Source organism: Amphiprion ocellaris, chromosome 22, assembly GCF_022539595.1.
Source record: "Amphiprion ocellaris isolate individual 3 ecotype Okinawa chromosome 22, ASM2253959v1, whole genome shotgun sequence".
Taxonomy (NCBI): Eukaryota; Metazoa; Chordata; class Actinopteri; family Pomacentridae; genus Amphiprion; species Amphiprion ocellaris.
In genome coordinates, this window is record NC_072787.1 from 6,455,231 (window position 1) to 6,475,316 (window position 20,086).

The window sequence follows — 20,086 nt, forward strand, 5'->3', positions numbered from 1 at the left end:
AATTACTATAAATCAGGGTCAGACATCATTCCTGCTCGTGATTTACAAGTGTACACGTTAAATCGGTAATAACACAAGCGCTTATGATGCCTGCAGTGAGTTGTTGATAGAGTTAAAAGTGCACTGCTTTACTTTGTTAATGTAATGGCTGATGGAGAAGACAGAGGCATTAATATGCAAACAGATGACTAAGAGCCCCTACATTCTTTTATGGCTAGCTGTGAGCGTAGAAATCATTTAATCAACACAATTTCAGCCATACCACATGCAGATTTTTGAATCTGACAAAAAGCACAACTGCACATATTTCTACCTACATGCAGGCCAAAAGATTTTGTTGCATGCACCTGTCTCCCAGTGTGGTGTTTTTGAGGCATTTTCTTTGTACAAACCTGAGAGGCATGTTTGCATGCACCCTCCAAAGAGTGCAGCAGCCTTCCAGGTCGGAGTGAGCAACACCTGCTACTTGGCCCTCTCCAGCTCAGGCCAGTGGGACTTGATTAATCATACCGTGACAGCCTCTCCACTAAGATACCAAATTTAATTATGAAAGCGATAAATAACCTTTTCTAGGACTGTATAGATCATCTGCTGCTTAGGATCCACAACTGGTGAATTATCTTCCCACGGGGAGCATCCCATCTCTGGGAGTGGGGTGACAGATTACCAGCACGAGGCTTCTAAAGCTGAAATATTTATTTACACCCATAGTAAAATGCTCTCTTTATTAATGCTCTGCATCTTAATGTGGAATTATGATCAGTCCAACTTTACTCATTAGAAAAGCAGAAATAAACACGAACTAGATGCTTGATGGTATTTTGCTGAACTTCTGAAAAGCAGTAAACATATTTGTTTATTTATAACAAGATTATGCCACTGTAAGAGGATGCATTTGCTCCTTGTTGTAGCTATAAAAAAATTGCCATCTCATTTTTTTAAACAGTTTTCTTTTCATTGTACCATCTGTGATTTCAGAAACGATGACGTACAATGGACTCTGTTTTATCACCCACACACAATTCTTCTCTATTTGTAGGACTTTTAGAAAACAAGTCACTTTCTTAACTTTTTCTGAACATACTGTATATGTTGTAAAAGCTTTTCTATTGTTTTCTCGTATTTCAAGCCTTTTCTTGTCCTTTTTCTGTGTTTGCAAGTTATTCAAGGATGACAATGGCTATTTATGGTGTGCATACACAGATTGTTCCTGGCAGTCTGAAGGTTATAAACAGCAATAGAGGCAGAGTGAATTTACTCTGGATACTTCAGAGCGTCAAGATATATCAGTGACGATCATAAGCGAAGGGAGGACAGGGAGGGGAAGAAGGAAGAAAAAAATCAAATAAATTCAGAGACAGGCTGGCAGACATTATGTCCATTTGTCACCTCGCAGTGCGCGCAGAATAAAAGGCCTGTATGAATGGAGTCTATTATGGGAAGAGAGAGCCGCTAAGCTGCTTGCCACTGTTGATTTCTTGCAGCAGTCGATAAATTGAGCAAGGCCTAAGCAGGCCGTGTATGTCCCGTTAAACAGCGAGTGCCGCTTAGCGTGTCGCACTTTTCACGAACGCTCCAGCAGTTTCTCATGATTGCTATTCTCTGTATTGATTTGCTGTATTCATGTGCTCACCATGCAGAAAATGCAGAGGAGACAGATGCTGTCTTTTTGGGAGACATAATGGTGGTAATAATACCTCTGGTGCTACAGTCCTGCACATTAAACCAACATTAGTACGGAGGGCTGTAGCGGACATCGAATTCCTGTTAGTAAGACTCTTATAGATCTACACTGAGCTCTGAAGGTCTCATATTGACATTACACCAGGCATTACATCTGCTTTATTTGAATGTTTCAACTAAAGATAACAAATCATTTCACACTGTGTAAATGTTGCATGATTAACTATCGTTACACTTGAGTAAGAGCTAAACAACAGTCTAAGGGTATAATGAGACAATCATGAGTCAGTGTTCAAAGCCGCCTTCCTCCGTCGTGCAGTGCTGTTTTTAATCAGACACCGTGAAGTGACTTCTGAGGAATAAAGAGACAAACTCTGCTTACAGTCCACACAGATCACTGAGAACAAACAACACAACTGAATCCTCCGGAGCTGCTTTGCAACCGTTAAAAATACAAACTGAACTGCACATTACAATAATCACAGTAATCCTTGGATGTTTATCCTCTCTTTCCTAATCACGTTTTCTGATGCAAGATTAACCTTCTGAACCCCAAAACCTACAGGCTGTTTTGAAAGGCATGTTATCTGTAAAGTAAATTGCCAAATTTACTCCATTTATCAGGGCCAGAAAAAATCATCAACTTTCCCACAGTCCTTGAACATATCATGTGTGACATGAAGTTCCATCCGAAACGTTGACCAAATCTAAGCTCAAAATCATGGTATTTAATAACAGTTAACTTATTATTAACGTCTCGTTTAAAAATATGGTAAAAATACACCGCTAGCACCAGATACTATGATAAACCAAAACATTGTGCACTTCTCAGCACAACTGAGAAACCACAACTGACTAAGCTGCAACAGTCACACAGAGACAAACAGAGACGGTATGGAAAGAAAATAAACATGTAAGCAGTCAACCCTTTAATGCTGATCTTTGCAAAGTGACATCATACCACTTTCATTCAGACTGTAGCTGAGATAGCGTATCCATTCCCCCAGTGCCGGTTTGTGCATATTGACTATGTACCTCGGAAAATTTTGCCAGTACTGGATTCTTGTAGGACCGGTCGGAGTGGGACCTAATTGTTATTTATCTGTTATTATTATTATATATCTGTTCTATGTGCTACACACAAATTAACAATCTCCACTTAATATAGCATCAGCTGGAAAGCAAAAACACAAATGATTTTTTTTTAATATAATTTTAACTAAATTCAGGCGTCAAGGGGTTAAAATTCTACAGTTTGTAGAGTCACACATGTTATCTAGTATTTGTAACACCTGTGGTAAGTTGGTAAAGTGTTAATGTGTCCATCTTTGTAAAATAATAATCATCAGAATAAATTCAATTACTGCTTGTTTTTTTGAATTTTGTTTATGGCACTAGAACTTTGGAAAACTGCACAAAAGAAATTTTGGAGTTCATTCGATTTCTAGCCTTGGTTGTGTTGTTTCCATAGCGATGCAAGACTTTATATCGCAGTAAAAGAAAAAAGAGCCGAAAGGAAGTAAAAAATATGACGGGAGCAAACAACATCCAGCAATCACTAATTGCAACGTAGTCATGACAGAAAAATGTACGGTCTTTCAGGCTTCAGCCTCGTTCAGACATCAATCTGCTTTCAAATTTGGCCCTTCCTTTTTCATTTTAAGCATTCAACCAACAAGAACAAATTTCCGTTCATGCCCAGATTTTGTTTTCTTCCATCCATCTCTGAATTTTCATTTTAATGTAGCAAAAATAGCTACCTTTGTCTTTCAACAAGACAAATATGATTGCATCTGACCTTTAGTCGTACACCAACCTCTAATGCAAGAATGTATGTAAATTTACTTCCACTAAAATGACGCTCTATTCTATTTCTGTGCATTAAATAAATCTACACTGACCTGGTTTAGTCAAACAACGGTAGTTTGTAAGGAGTAGAATTCGCCTGCAGAGGAGTGCTCCTCTCATTACTGCTGCTGCTCTTATATATCACAGCGATAGAACTGTGCCATAAGTGGCACAACAACATTTCTCCTAAAGGTTCCATTAAGTGTCCTGTCTCCTAATTACTAAACTGTGATCTTTCCTCCATCTTTCTCCCTCCTGCTACACTGCATGGCTCTTCCTCATTATTCACCCTCAATTATGTGAAGTTTGTCCTGCACTGCTTAATTACTTCATCCAGGAAGATGATAAGTTAATTTTGTGATTAACCCTCCGACACCTGAGCAGACAAGAATATCATGAGGCGATTATCATTTTAGTTCGTGCCTGACATTGGGACAGTTATTTGCAACGAGTGAGCGAATGTCAAAGATTCCGAGCTGCCGCATTTAAACACCGCAATTTTTAGACGCAAAAACATGTTATGTTTATTCATTAGTCATTTATGCCAGATAAGTGGGTTGACTTGAGAAAAAACAGCAATCTATTTAATCAGAAACCTCTTTCTGTGGCAGAGAAATGAATTCTCCTCAGGGCCTTGGCAGCATTGTCATGTACAGAAGATGGCAGGAAAGAAGTTGCAGGTACAGTTTAATTAGTGCTCAGGTTCGCTGTTGGCCTCTCTTCATTTCTCCCTCTCTCTCCACTGTACCATCTCCTCTGATTACTGGCATTACAGCAAATTTGCAGTTGATAATCAGCCTCAGATTCCTGCTAAATTTCTCATTACGCTGCTGGAGATGTCACTTGGGCTTTGAGTTTGCATTAATAGAGTTTAATCTGCAAGTGTTTGTCAGTGTGTGTGTGCCTGGGTGCACATCCAAGCTAACACGACGCCTGGTACACATCACACATGTCAGGTACAATCTTGTAAGGATTCCCGGAAGGCCACTTGTTTAACAATTACCCTTCATACTTCATTATTTCATATTGGTGCAGAATGATTGCATCCAACCCTTGGAGCACAGAGCCTGACAGTCTGAGCAATAAGAAAAGTGCTCATTAACAACACCATCCAGCCTCGTCAACATAACTCCACTGTCACACTGCACTATGGGAATTCTGACACTAAACTATGGAGGAAAATTATGGCCATAATGATTTCAATCCTTTTAATTAAATAACTAACATCAAAGCCTAATCATGATTGTGCATTTAAATTCTGTAAATGCCACTGAATTCAAATGCACACAAACAAAAGACTTAGTTTGATGGCATCATGAAGTAGCTTCCAATCATGGGAGAAGTCATCACCACCATTGTATTCACATTTTATATAATTTCATATAATTATATTGCGTCATTTTGTTCTAATGAAAAAGCAACGTTAACTAAAGTAAAGTTGTACTGAAGGTGCTGTAGCTGCTGTAGCTGACACTATGTGGTGCTTTCGTGGTCAAAACAATCATACTTTGATAAATATGATCAATCACAAGTGAGCAAAGCAAACAATAGAATGAATAATGTGATGTGTGAGATCAAATTGATCAAGTCAAAAAGTCTGCTTGCCGAAATCAACATGACAACATCAAATTCAGACACAAAAAACAATTGTGCAAGCCACCATCTTCACCAGTGACTGATATTTGCAGAAAACATACGAGCCACAGTATTCTATGGTAGTCTCACCATTAGCTCTCGACGTAGACGACAAAGTGGTGAATAATGCAAGGACAGCAAGTGAATTCTGCTGTATTCTCTAAGATAAACGTCAAGGCTACTTCAATTTAGCGTGACGACATTTGGATGCTTACTATTTCACATTTGCAGTCTGAGCAGCTTACAATGGACCAACCGTGGCTACTAGCTTGCTGGTACAATTTCTATCCAAAACTCTGGTTTTCAGTATTCTGTTTTTCCAGCTGTTGCAAAATTATGCAGTTCTTCTGATTACAGCACCAGAAATGATGGTTTAGATGGTAAGCTAGCAAGTAAGTCCTACTGAGTTAAACAAGATTCTCCAGACTGCACTCAGAACATTCATCTTGTCCCAAAGCCAGTGTCATATTCAATTCAATTCAAGATTTTTATTTACCATCTGTACACATAAACTGACAGTTTAGGCACATAGGAATTCTTGTGTGTGGCTTTCTTGGAAGTAGAGTTAAAAAAAAAACAGACAACACAACTGTCAAAAATAGAATTAAATAAAAGAGACACTCTACAAGAGGGATATAAAGGAAAATTCCAAAAAAAAAAAAAGAGAACCAGATGCTGCTGATGAGGTACGAAAATGCTTCAATGTATATATACCCAATTTACTAGTGGTATGAGACTGAAACTTCCAGATTCACATGGAGTAATGTCATTTTCTGGAAAGCAGAATGGCTGACTGTGGTGTACCTCAACACGAGTGTCAGTTTAATGACTGACATCCCAGACGTTCAGGGCCGATATTTCTATCTTTAGTTTGACTGCAAGTCAGCAGATTTTTTTTTTTTTTTTTAACTCAAATTTGAACTTACTGACATACTTTTGGAAGATTGGGTATTGCACCTTATGTGCAAATGCTTGAACTCTATATAACTATGTTTACATATAACTTAGTGCTGAGATTTTCTAAGAAAAAAATATATTAATTCAGATCAGAAGTGAAATGCTCCAGTACTATGCAAATTTTCAGCAATGATTAGATTTCACTTTTTGGGAATCAGCTGCTCGTAATTATAAATCTTTATGTCCTTTTTAGCCTTCATGAAAAACTGTGAAACATGTGTGATGGTTGGACACGCTGCCAAACAAGGCAATAATAAACGGTAACCTAGATTTCAACGCCCAAACAAATGTGGCACTGCACCCATTAACTTTTTGTTCTTGATTAAACTGTGAAGCATCCTGCTGTGCTCGGCAGAAGTGACTTGTAATCAACTTCCAATCATTAATGGCCCTGTTATCTGCACCTGGCTCCTGAATAAACAAAAATCTCCTTGCCCCCCTCAATCACTTGAAAGTTATCGCACTGAGTGGCACTTCCAACATCATCAGCAACACAACCGGCTGATTCTGGGACCCGAGAGGCAGAAAACTCCCTTGAAAGAAAGCCTGATCAGCTCCTTTTTGGGCTAAACATTGCTATTCTTTGAATCATGCTGTTCAGTGAATCATAATCACAGCTCGGCTCAATTGGAGTCATTGTCGGCCGGCCTGCATGCCTGTTTTGTCTGCTGATTGATTCATGTCATGTGAGAGCAAGACACTCAAAAAGACCTATCATCATTCATTTGTGCTGGTTCCTGTTTGTAGGCCACTCTGTATTGATGATTACTAGATTGAAAGATCTTTAATTAGTGGCTTTTGTGTGGAAGAGCAGCAAGATCAAAATGAGAAAATGCTTAATGAGTAAACATTTTAAATACAGTGTTAAATATAAAATGAGAGGTAACATTTTCGAACGAATTAGTCTAAAGGTCACTTTTGTTTGAAGTGTTCAGCTGCTGCTTTTTTCTCTCTTGTCCTGTCTGCTGTCTTGTCCTGAATTTCATCTGTAAATGTAAACAACTTAGCAGTAAACATTTTGTCAAATTTAATCTATTTTTTATAAATGCACACAGTATGATTGAGTGTACTCATTATGAAATTGATAGCAGTGGTATTTCAACAGCAAAGGCCTTGTAGAGGAGGTGCTGTCAGAAGTGTATCACCGCTGCTCATTTGTTAACTTGACATCACACAGCAGCTCATCGAGCCTGGAAGCACACCAGCTCTGTGCTGATCATTTTCATTATCGTGCTTCCATTTAACCTCTGTCTGCAGCACACCCTGATGGAACAAAATGCTTATTAACCTAAACTATGTTTTTAGCATACAGAAATTACAAGCAAACTACAAATATATGAAATTAGACGTTTATGTAATTAAAGTATCATCCAAACCCTGCTCATTTTTTATTATAACTGTCAGCCTCGTGTAAATCAAAGGTCATTTTAAAACTCTTCAAGCATTTGATTTCACCATTAAAAAAAAGTTTCATTGTAAGCCAATAAAAGGTGCAGTTATTGGCATTTTTGTCAAAATAAACATATTAATGCCTACATTTCCAGCTGATAAAAATATATAAAGCTATGAGGTTTAAAATGGAGGTTTGAAAAATGAGAAACAAGATCCAAATCATCCACTACAATTTCAATGCCATGCTTGAAGCATCTGCAGACTGTTACTGAAGTCATTAAATGTCAATCGTCTGCCTGAATACATACCTACTGTTATTGTAAAAAAGCATATCATAAATAGTAAGTAGAATAAAAATGAATTTACTATAAATTACTAAATAACTAAATACAGAAACAATTAAAAGATCCAAATAAAAACAATTGCAGATTTATTTACTACATTTGCACACATCAGCTTTATTTATGCAATTTCTGTATTTGCTCATTTATTTATTCATCTTTTTTGTACATTTTCATTTTTTCCATTTATCTATTTTTGTCCATACTAGGGCTGGGCGATAAATCGATTTTATAGATTAATTCGAGTTTGTACTTAATGTCGATTTGTTTTAATGAAAATCGATTTTCTCATCAACATCCGCCACCAACGCCTTCCCGCTGGGCTCCCGTAGTTCAGAGTGCGCGCCCCCCTCCCCCCCGCGCTTGATACACAAACAACATGGCGGCGAGCGGCGCAGATCTAAAGGCGCGTGTCCACTACATGCTATTTTCCCGCAAGGCAACGCACCACATCTGAAAATCGCACGGATGGCGGTCACTAGCGGACCACAACATGGTCACATGACAGCGCTGAGCAACAGCAGGCCGCTACGTGGTCACGTGACCGAGCTTTCAGCTGGACAGTCCTGCAGACACGTTGGATAAACACAGCGGCTCGGCCGCAAATTTTCCCTTTTATTTCAAAAAACACGTCAGCGAAAAGTATTTCTGAAAGCATTTGAAGCGAGAAATAATGTGTGCAGCAGCTGAATCTGTCCTCGTTTTAGGTCACTGACACCTAGTTTAGAAGTTTGAGGACAGTTTCACGATGCGTGGAATCTCCACACGTGGCATGCAATTTGCATAAAGTAGAAGTCAGTCTACTTTATGCAAATGAGCTGCAGCCCTCTCCAGGTAAACACACCGGATCACAGCTGGAAACACACTGCAACCGGACCAGCATGCCACATGCTGCGCATTTCCAGCTGCGATCTGGTGTGTTTACCTGGAGAGGGCTGCAGCTTATTTGCATAAAGTAGACTGGACTCTGGCATGCAGAGATTAGGTAGGGGGGAAAAAAAAAAAAAAAATCGGATAAATCGTGAATCGGGATTTTTTGTGAAAAAAATCTGAGATTTTGTTTTTAGGCCATATTGCCCAGCCCTAGTCCATACCTTTAACAAGGAGGTCTGAACCACACTAAAATCCACTGTTTGCGGTTATTGCTAACTTGTGTCAAATAGGTATGATAGGAATCATTAGCTTCTGTTTGGTTTATCCTGATTACCAATCCTACTTTAAACTGAGACCAGCATCACCAATACAATAAACATATAGCTATATAAAAACACTGAAATAAATCAATGAGAAAATGTTAAAACACAAAAAGATGAGGAAATAAATAAATGAATGAATAAATACGGAAAAAATAAATAGATAAAGAAATACTAAAATCAATATGTATAGAAATATGGTTATAAAGCAAAGAAGGAATAAATAAATAAATTTGGAAATGCACAAAGATAGCACCTAAGTTCAAATTGTCTCAAAACGCTTTACAGAGAGCATTAAAAAATATTTTTTTTCCCTAGTACTGATATCAATACTTAAAAGTTGATAAAAACTATTATGAAATCAAGCAATAAATGTAAATTAAAATATCTGTCTTTTGATAAAGAATATTCAAATTAGGTTTTCAGACATTTTTACTAATAAAAAATATATACATGCCACTAGTCTCTGGTTGGCTAACTTTGGGAGGGACTGTTTTAAATTAACTCAAACGTATCTATGACATTCCTTGTTAAACATCAAACAATAATATATTTACAATGAGCTAATATCGACCTTAGCAGTTTATCTCAGGTCTCTCATATCAAGGACACTGCAGGCTCAGCACAGCTGAGATTACAGAGTAACACAGTAAGGTTAGGGCCTGCTTATGAAATAAAGAATGAACAGCACCAGTGGCAGCTCAGCTTCAGTCAGCCTGTCAGTTGTCGTCAGTTTGTGGAACAAATAACAGCGTGAATGCAGAAAATGAAGAAAGACAGAAATTGGGGCGTGACAGTAATCACTAACCATCCAAAAACACATTTTAAACAGTTGCAGTCACTATGTGGAATCTTCTTTGAACCGAGCACAAACCACGCTTTCCCCGCTGAGAGCTTCAAACCACAGCAATAATATACCATCTGAGATAAGAGGGGTCAATCCAAACTCTTCCATCCACCTGCATCCGTGAGCTACATGTCAGCTAGCTGCAGATAATTATTCACATGAGCAGATAAAAATAACAAATTCATGGCTTTCAGCTGACAACGTCCTCTTCTGAAACATTATTTACCATCATAAACAGATGACCATCAGAGCACAGATAGGAGCTTCAGCTGACAACAAGAAAACCCATCGCAGCCGTTTAAATGTAACAGATGTCAAAGAAAATACAGCAAGGTGACACATAAATGCACTTTTTAGAGTAAAAACATTTTGTACAAATACATGGGAGGATGCATAAAACCCATGAAAGAAGCACTGTTTTTTTTATTATTATTATTTTAAATGCTGTAACACTTACTAACTGTGCCTGAATATTCATTTTTGATTCATGGAGATCATGTGCTAGGTATAGAAAGAGAAAATTGCGATAACCTTGCTTTGCTTAGATCTAAGTGCTTTTTACTTCATATTCATTTTTATTCTATAAACTGTGAAAAAGATGCAATAGTCAGGTTGAAATGTAATGACAGCTGGGCTGAGCCACCATTGTGTTCATTTCCTAACTACACCCCCTGCATGTATGTGGAGAAAAATGACAGTAACTACGTTTAATATGGTTAAAAAAAACTGTGTAACTAAATAATAAGTGAGATTTGCTGACAGCCATGTTTACATCCCTAAAGTAATACATAATATACAGAAAACTCAGGATGGGTCTGAGCAATAGAAAGGACACAGAACAATGCAAAAACCTGAGGGAACGTCAGCCGCTGCACATATCCGAATTAACCATATTCAGACAATATGTAAGTGAAGAACATACATTCATAAACATACACCAACAACAACTAAAAGAAGAGGAGCATTAACTTCAGCAACGGCTAACAGCTGGCAAAGCAAAGGTCAACTAGCGTCAAAAGTAGCATCCGGCAAACGACGTGAAATGCTCCGGTCTACCGAGAACAAAACTACTTCAGCGACCTCTGGCTACACTAAACCCAAATGATAGCATGGCACACAAGCAGCAAACGGATAGCCTACCTGGCCAGTGAAGTGGACCAGCGTTTTCAGTCTCCTCTGCGAGAAAAACACCCTGAAAAGTTGAGTTGCAGTTTCCACCCAGAGGGTCGTGTCGGGCGGGAACGGAATGGCGGACACAGGTGTTGCAGCATCTTTGGTTACCTGTTGGATTCTGTGACCTGATGGGCTTCGTCTGACTTTAAAGTCACTAAATGCAGCAGGAACAAGCCGCACTCATTTGTTCATTATCGTTGTCCTTGATTTAGCAAATGTGTACATTAATTTTCAACTTATCATGTTTGCTTTGTTGCTCCAGAACTAAATAATCCAAAAAAAAAGACTCAAATTTTGTATTTCCGCGTTTTATGCTTGTGGTTGGACTGTACCATTAGTGACCGGGTGTCACATTATTGCATCTAATCATGCAATAATTTATCAGCTACACTCTGTATTAGGCATTAATTAAATATCAATGACTGTACATTTTGTATCACATTATTAAAATAATGTTATCTTTACTTTCTTTACTCAGGCACCTAGTCTTCATTTATTTATTTTTGGCCATTCGTTAACGTATTAGTTTGTTTACACACACACCCTCAGACATGGGTGCTAATGGTACAGTCCAAGCACACACCAGAAATAAATTAAATGTTTTGTTGTTTTGTTTTGTTCAATTATCAAGTTCTAAAGCACAAATATAAACACGTTTGAAAATCAAAAAGTAAACTGACAGGGAATTTTCCATTTGTTAAATACAAAAAAAATGAATCATGAAAGTTTGACACTCATATCTCATTTTATTTATTTATTATTTATTTAAAAAATAATTTGTCTTATCCTGATTATATGCATAACAGTGTTGCATGAGGTAGAGTGAGACATTCAATCAAGGCTGACAATGTTATGAAAATATGGAAAATAGAAGAGAGGACATAGTTTTGCTCTTTTGGAAAACTGTTTGATGATGTTAATTCCAGCGTTTCATGTGTGATTCACTGTGTTCTTCTTCTACTACCAGCTAAAAAGGTTATGGTAACAGGGTTGTTGTGGGACACACGTTCCATGCATAATAATTAGAATTCAAAATATTGTGTTGATTAAAAAAAAAGTTCCCACAATTACAAGGGACATCAATGAAAAAAAATTATACCAAAAAAGGAGACTTAAATTTCATTTTAACTGTTTTATTTGAGATTCAATTTGGTCATCAGGAGGGGTGGGAAAAGAGAAAAATGACATTTTAGGGGGAACTCAAGACTTATTTGGTATTTCTAAAAAATATTTTCAAACTTTTTTTTTTTAGATTTGGTCTCAGGACAAGACCATTTACACAATAACTGCATGTTTTAGTATTTTATACATGGATTATTTGAAATTTGATGGGTGGGACATAAAATGTCCTCCAATTCTGGACTGACCCTTATATAAGTAATTATTGTATAACCTTGGCTTAATGGCCACATTTCTCTATCACAGCAGTGCAATGACTTTATGTCCCCACCCTGAGTCTGGCACCTTGGATTGCTTCTTATCACACCTCTGGGAATATCACTGGTTGCTGATTGACTCTCTGTTCATCCCTTCATGCACAGAACCATTTATTGGCTTTAAGCTCCAAAATGTGCTCACCTGTAAAGGCTGTGTTTGCAGTGGATTATGTAGTTGTAGCAAGTTTACAATCCCTCCAAGATGCTTTTCTTTTCATACTGAAATGGCTTTATCGCTGGTGAAAACATCACACATATGTAGTCCCCATTGTGTCTAAGTGTACAGGCTGCATCTGACTGAGGTTGCTGTTTTTCATCCTGTCTATTATATAAACTGATCTGGCCAGAGACCTTCACTTTGCTGGGAGCCAAACGTGATGTGATGCCGGCTGACACTTCATGACATCCCTCCCCTTTGCTGACTGCAGGTGCTCTGGTGGAGTCTGGTGCTCTACCTCTCAGCCTGCAGTTATCCAAATATCACCTCACTGTTTTTTTTATTATTTTTTTTGACAGAGGGAAGAGCGACAGGAGATGTAAAACACAGAAACACAATTGTCTGCAATCAGGACTGGTACTGAAAGTTAGGTGAGGATAAAACTTAAAGCTGTGAAGATGGTGAGGCTAAAATGATACAAGGTGTCATACGTGTGCTCTTGCAGGAACAAACGGATCCTTTGCTCATCAGAAATAACAAACAACATGAGAGAAGTGAGTGAAGCAGAGTTTCAACATTTCAACTCCTGGTGAACTATTTAAAATATCTTCTCTCAGGAGTGTCACACAAATTGGAACTCGTACAGAGCTGTGTGAGATGCAAGAGCATCTTAAAACGGAAAGAATGGTATTTTGTTTTACTAAGAGAGAAGAATTCCACATTCCAGATAGTTTTCTGTGCTGTTAGCCAATAATATGCTAAAATAATGAAGGTTTATTGCCATCTGCAATTGTCAAAACAAGGTATAATTATATGCAAATGCAGGAAACTTTGCGGTTTTTCTTATCAAAATGACCTTGGCTGGCATCAAATAAGGTGCTTTACAGATCAGCCACACCACAGAGACTTAAACAGTGTTAACTAACGCAGAATTTCTGCCTCTTCATCTCACACTGTGCTGTACTCCAGCAGTATGGTGGCCTTAACCAAAGGCAGACACATATATAAATAAATAAGTTGGTAGGAGATGTGCTCTTGAAGCTGTATTACTGGGCTGACGGCTTAAGCTTAGGGAGAGGGAATGAGGGACAAATTTAGCAGCAGATCTTAGAATAACTAGGTGGGGATAAAGCTTACAAAAAGTGCAAATGGCTGCACTTCTGGACGCTGTGCTTAAGGCCCCGAGATGAAGTGCTGACTGTAATGTTTGCAGTTTTGAGGAGGAAAAAAAAGTTTTAATCAACTCATTTATGCATTTCAGACCTTAAAAAACTTGAAGAGGAATTACTGGAAACTACACACAATTTGAGAGTGCAGTGTTGAGGTGATCCGGTTTGTAGACAACAGAGAGATACTTAGCTTTTCCTCAGTTGGATGTAAAACTGGATCAGTGGTGATAGCTAACCGTATTTAGTTTGAATTTCTAATAACATCAAATACAAAAAAACGACAAATGTGTTGAACTAAAAGGAGTAGTTGGACATTTTAGGAAATAGGTTTGTTTGCTTTATTGGTAAGAGTTATGGAAGAGATGAAATATTAACCTTCAGTTAGATGATGGTTACCTTGGTTTAGCTTAGCATAAAGATGAGAAATGGGGTGAAACAGCTAGCATGGGCCTGACCAAAGTTAAAGTCCTCTGCAAGCAACATATTATATCTTGTTTTTGTCCAAGTGAAGGGTTCAAACCAACAAAAAAATTTTTGTGTTAGGCCATAGTTATACTTCAATAAAATGTACGTACAAAAGGGTCTGAATTTTTGTCATCTCCCCAAAACCAGGATGATACTTCCTTGCCGACACACACATGAATGGGCACAGTGACTTTCCACATGTCCACAAGGATCTGTGTGATGTAAATTTCATCATCTTCCAAAGTTCGTGAGGTTCTGACTCCTCTGCATTAATACAGGTGGAACCCAGAATTTGTGATTGCAATCAATGCAATCACACACTTGTAAAACAACACACAAACACACACTCAGTAAAACAAGTAGTGCTCAAAACAAATGTTTGCTATGAGGAGAGACTGTGCTGCACCTTTCTATCACACCAATTAAAGAGTGGTAATTGTAGTAGTTGATGCTTTGGAGGTGCTTTGATTTGTATGGGATGTTCTCAGTTCTCTAGATATCTTGTGCTATGTTCACCCACTGCTCAGGAAAAATTACATTAACACTTTGTAAAATCACAGGCAGACTTTCAGGAACATCCACAGAGCCTTGTGTGCTTTCCCTTGTTTGATAATGTGGGGCAATGCAACTGTCAGCATTGAAAGTTAGCTGTGAGTTCTTGCCGACTTGATGACAAAATTTACATTGTGCAGATCCTAGCTGAACCTTATGCAGGGGGTCCTCGACTTAAGCCGGAATTCTGTTCCTACCTCGCAACACAAGTCGATTTTTGCCATAAGTCGGAACTCCCATACTGTGACATATACGGCGTATAACCAGCCAATGTAAACAAAGCAGTCTTCCTCGTATATTGCAACGTGACGACGTTTTCATCCACTCCGCTAACCTACTAGTTCCCGCGTGAAATTTGTTTTAACATCGCAAATGCCGTATGTCGGAATGGTGGAACAAGACTTTCTTAATCAATTTATGGGAGATGGCAACGTAACCCTGAAATGCCATAGGTCGAGAATGTCGTAAACCGAGGACATACTGTATGCGTCTTTAAATTATGCTAATTTCTACAATGCATTCCTTGTCATAGTAGATCACCATCCATGAATTTGGTACATGTACACTACTACCTTACAGTTTAGTGGCTATGATGACTTAAATGCTGCACGGAAATGGAGGGGGCAGTTGACAAAATTTATATCACTCACAGGACCCTAGTTTTGGATACTTGCAGATGTGGAAAGTGGCCATGAACTCCATGGCTTCTGTAATTGTCCATGTATGCACCCACAAGTTACTATGATGAAGGCTTAAGAGAGTTTTAACATTAAAACTGTGGACAGTATTTCAGTCATGAAGCTGCCATTTAGTAGTAAAGAGTGTTGACCTCACTGACTCGCCACATGTACATTATCAGCAGCATAAAACACACAGGAACCAAACATACTGGTACAACGTCTCAGTGCTCTTTAAGCACACCATGCAATGGGGGGCTTTAATGAATGACCAGCACAAACCAACTTACCAACAAGTAAACTCAAAGACCTGCATTAGATGGAAAATCAGCACATCTACACGATAATAAGCATTTATTATTATAGTTTCCTAGCAACACTGCACAAAAACTTTGTGCAACTGTTTTGCATACAGAACCATTACTTACTTCTTTTAGATCTGAAAGGTAGATGGTAAATAGTCATCACAAGGCTGACTCGTGGAGGAATAAGGCTAAACAATGCATAATCACAACAAAACATAGGGTATGAAACTCAACTGAAAGAACAGAGGGATTCATGTCATTGTGTGAAGTCAGGGTCATATTTCTGATGTCTATGAGTCGTTAACAGCTCAACCAATTTATTTCACTCAAAACTTTTCACACAATAAATGTTCAATAAATGTTCAAGCAATTCATAACTAAAAATCTAAGTTTGAAGAAAGACTAACAAAACAGATTTGTGAATCATGTGTTGAGCCCTCAGATGTATTTAAGAGTGTTTACAATGTAGTTCAAACCTACTGCAGCTACAACAGTAACATGCTGCTGACAATCTAATGATGTCATAATAAACTAGAAAAGCACTCAGAGAGCACAGTACTCCGCCAAGGCTGTTCATTCCCCCATATGGCATTGTCAGAAATGCAGGATTTTTTATTTAGAAATGCAGCATTTGTTTATCAGTTACTGATGATCAGAAATCATGACAACATAGAATGTGACCATTTAATATAGATGTACCCACAAACAAAATGACGTTGCACTGACCACAGGCGTGTGTTATGCATGTGTACGTTATGTACGGATACAATCATGTGATATGTAGCGGGCGCCGGGAATTGATGGGACTCAGGAACACCCCCACAATTTAATCAATTGTTCCTTGTATCATTTCCAACGGATAAGTCCTGACAAGTCCGCAGTGATCGATTTTTAATAGGATCGCAATCATGTGATCGTCAGCAGGCAGCTGACGTAGTGTTCACTCATTGTCATGGTTACAGTGACGCCGTGCCGCTATCTTGCAATGATACAGAAATCTTTAACAAATCTGTGATCCAGACTATAAGCCGCATCACTGCCAAAATCTAATCACTTGGTCCTTGTGTCATTTCTGACCTTCCCTGAAAAATTCCTTCAGATCCGATATTCTGTTTTTGAGTAATGTTACTAACAGACAGACAAACAGACAATGTACGCCGATCATCTCATAGCTGTGTTCCTTGGCAGAGTAATGAAATATCACTCAGAAGAACCTAACCTTTAACTTCATTAATAATCATACTTTTATTTGTGTAGCATAGTTAATACAACATGTCCAACTCTAAATGCTTTACATCAAAAAAGAGACTTTAAAAATCCCAGAGGTGAGGACCAAAGATCAACCTTACAGTATCTAAGCAAGTCTTAGTTCTTCTCTGGGGAACATTTAAGACACCAGAGTTACAGAATATTCGAATCCAGAAGGGCAGCATCTAACCATCATATTAAGGGATTTAATAACCAAAAGCAAAATCTTAAAATTAATTCTAAAATAAGGAGGGAAACCAATGCAGAGCCTGAAAACTGGAGCCATGTGCTCTTTACACTCAGTTTTGATGAGAAAATGTAATCCTCTGAAGTATGTTTAAGGATTTCAAGATGACACTATGTTTTCATGCTTTTTGTTCTTTCTTTTTTTAATGAACACTGTGAGTCCGCCTTTATTTTGCTTTCACTACATTTTATTACTAAATGTTTTGCACTTTTATATAGTAGTAATGGAGTATTTATATTGCATTATTGGTACTTTTACTGAAATAACGATTGAGAATACTTGCTCCACTGCTTAGAACTCCAGCAATGATTGAAAAGAGGCAGCTGTTATTGAACAGGGCAGGGATCCAATTAAGTGTAAACTAAGTGTTCACTCCTACTGAGGAGCATCATTAATTCAGAAAGGGAATGAATTCAGTTATTATGACACCTGCCACTTCTTTTTCTACCATTCCTTTTTCAATGTAATGTTGAGAATCTGAGTTTCTGTCATTTAATTGATTAAGAATTAACCACTCAAATAGTTTTACCTTCACAATTCATCACAGCTGAAGTCCCACCTCACTAGTACGAAACTGTAGTTTCCTACAGTTACTAAAGCACTCCAACTTAAGTTTAAATTCAATTAAATATCAAGTCAAATACTGGCCATTTCACACACACTCTAAGAAATAACAGTAGATGTACTGACAGCTCATTACATAGATTTTGTTTCATAAAGTAAGTAGTAGACTTTTCCCACAATGAAAAAAACCTTAAATGTCAGGATATTTCCTGTTATTTTGGGGGAAACCTGTAATAAAAGATGGACATTTGCTATTATTTAATGGTGTATCTATAGTGAAAAATGAATGGGACATGTTCTGTTTTTTACTGTATCTACAGTTGAAAATCGGCAAATGCTAAATAAATCTATAAAATATCAGGAAATGTGCTGGCAGCTTATTGCCTAGACTTTTAACAGTAACTGAAAAAATTAAGTATTCTGTTTAACTGAAAAAATTAAACTCAAGATTCATCAACATTTTTTTGTCAATATCACACCCAGAGTGAAAAAATTGAAATTTTCTGTTCATTAATGATGCACGTATAATGACAAGAATTTTTTAAATTCAAACAAGTCTTCTGTGATATTTTTTATTTTCTTTATTGTTTTTATTACCTGGTTAAAAAATACTGAACTACAATTAGAGAAAAAAAATGTAATCTCTGTTTTGTCCCATGTTTGCTCATTCATTACATTCTCTCTTAACATAACAAACACAAATAAACATACTACAACAACTGATAGTAATGCAGTTGATGCAAATGTAAATACATGGTGAATCATTTTCTGTGGACAATTTCTTATTTAAAATGTTCAGTCATACAACTGTTCATACACAGAGATTTCTCAAAGTGCATTAAATTTGTTTTATTTAAAATATTCTTGTAATACAGTATTTACTTCTAACAGATGCATTTTGATGCTTCTTTATGGTTAAAACACTTAGCTGAGATTAGGGAAAGGCAGTGGTTTTGAGTTAATGCTGACTGTCTTCAGTCTTTGACAGTAAATCTAAAGGTGCTTTTCCACTAACACCTACTCGGCTCGACTCGACTTGGTTTAGGTTGTTTTCCATTACAATTGAGTACCACCTCATCGTGGGTGGAGTCGTCATAGCACAGCGGCCCAAAAGTCCCTTAACGTCATTTGTGTGCAACACAAACGCAGCACAACAATGGAGGACAGCGAGGTGATCTATACCTGCTGCTCGGTCGATTAAAATAAATACATTTTTTCACATTGCTCTTCAGTTCTGTGAAGAGCAATGTGTGCCATCGCTGTTGCCAGTTTTTTTTCTTTTAATTGGTGGGTTTGGTTTTTGTGAAGGAGTCGCTCTGGTGTGTCGTCACTCCATGTCCAATCAGTGGCCTGCACTCTGTAGATGTCACATTATCGGCTCGACTCAGCTAGCTTGGAACCCCGGCCTAGTGGGTACTAAAATAGTACCTGGTGAGAGGTACTAGTCCTAATGGAAAACCTCACAAACCAAGTAGTAAATGGTTATATTGGAACTGAACTGGTTGTACATGTTCATGCTCAAAAGAGGTAGAAATACTTTGATTTTTGTGACCCTCTGAGCCACTATGAATCCTTTTAATCATTCTGTTTGCTGTGATCAATCAGAGCTTAATAATTCTATCATCTCCATGATGAAAGACAAAAATGAGTCCTGTCACTTCTACTAACTGCTGTTTCTATTTTAGCTGCACAACAACGCAAACTTGAATAAATCTACGAATGTGCCAGAGTCTGATCTCCACCTGCCCAAACAGGAGAGAGAAGTGGGAGGTGTGATTGCGCCCTCAGCCTGTGTGACTGGTACATCTGTTCCATGGCAGATACTCCTCCCTGTAGGCCGCCACTCTTCCAGAAGCTGGGCGTCACCCTCTTCAAACCGCGCACAGAAATGTTTCCTCTTTTTTTTTTCTCCTGCTCCTCCATCTCCTCAACTGGAGTCAATACACATGCTGCTCCTGGAGCTATTACCGATATGCTCCGGCCAAGTGTAAAACCTCTATCTGCCACTTATCAGCACACCGACTCGCCTCCTTAAAAACTTCCCATTATGCCACACCACTTCTCCTCCACTTGCAGGGCAGATGATACCGGAGCTATTTTGGTCTTTTGAGAGGAAGTTTGATCAGTTAGTGAAGTATACGCCAGTGCTTCACCTCCACATTTTTTTTTTTTGTTTTAAACTTGTGAAAACGCCAAA

General features: G+C 38.0%; 1 protein-coding gene across 1 annotated transcript in view; it reads right to left on the bottom strand.

Annotated features, from left to right (window-relative positions):
* The window catches only part of adarb2 (adenosine deaminase RNA specific B2 (inactive)), a 309,605-nt gene extending 298,294 nt beyond the window's left edge, over positions 1 to 11,311 (bottom strand). The window contains exon 1 of the mRNA XM_023265439.3: positions 11,037 to 11,311. The gene's annotated coding sequence lies outside the window, so the exon portion shown is untranslated. The remainder of the gene's footprint in view (positions 1 to 11,036) is intronic.
* Positions 11,312 to 20,086: the final 8,775 nt, after the last annotated feature.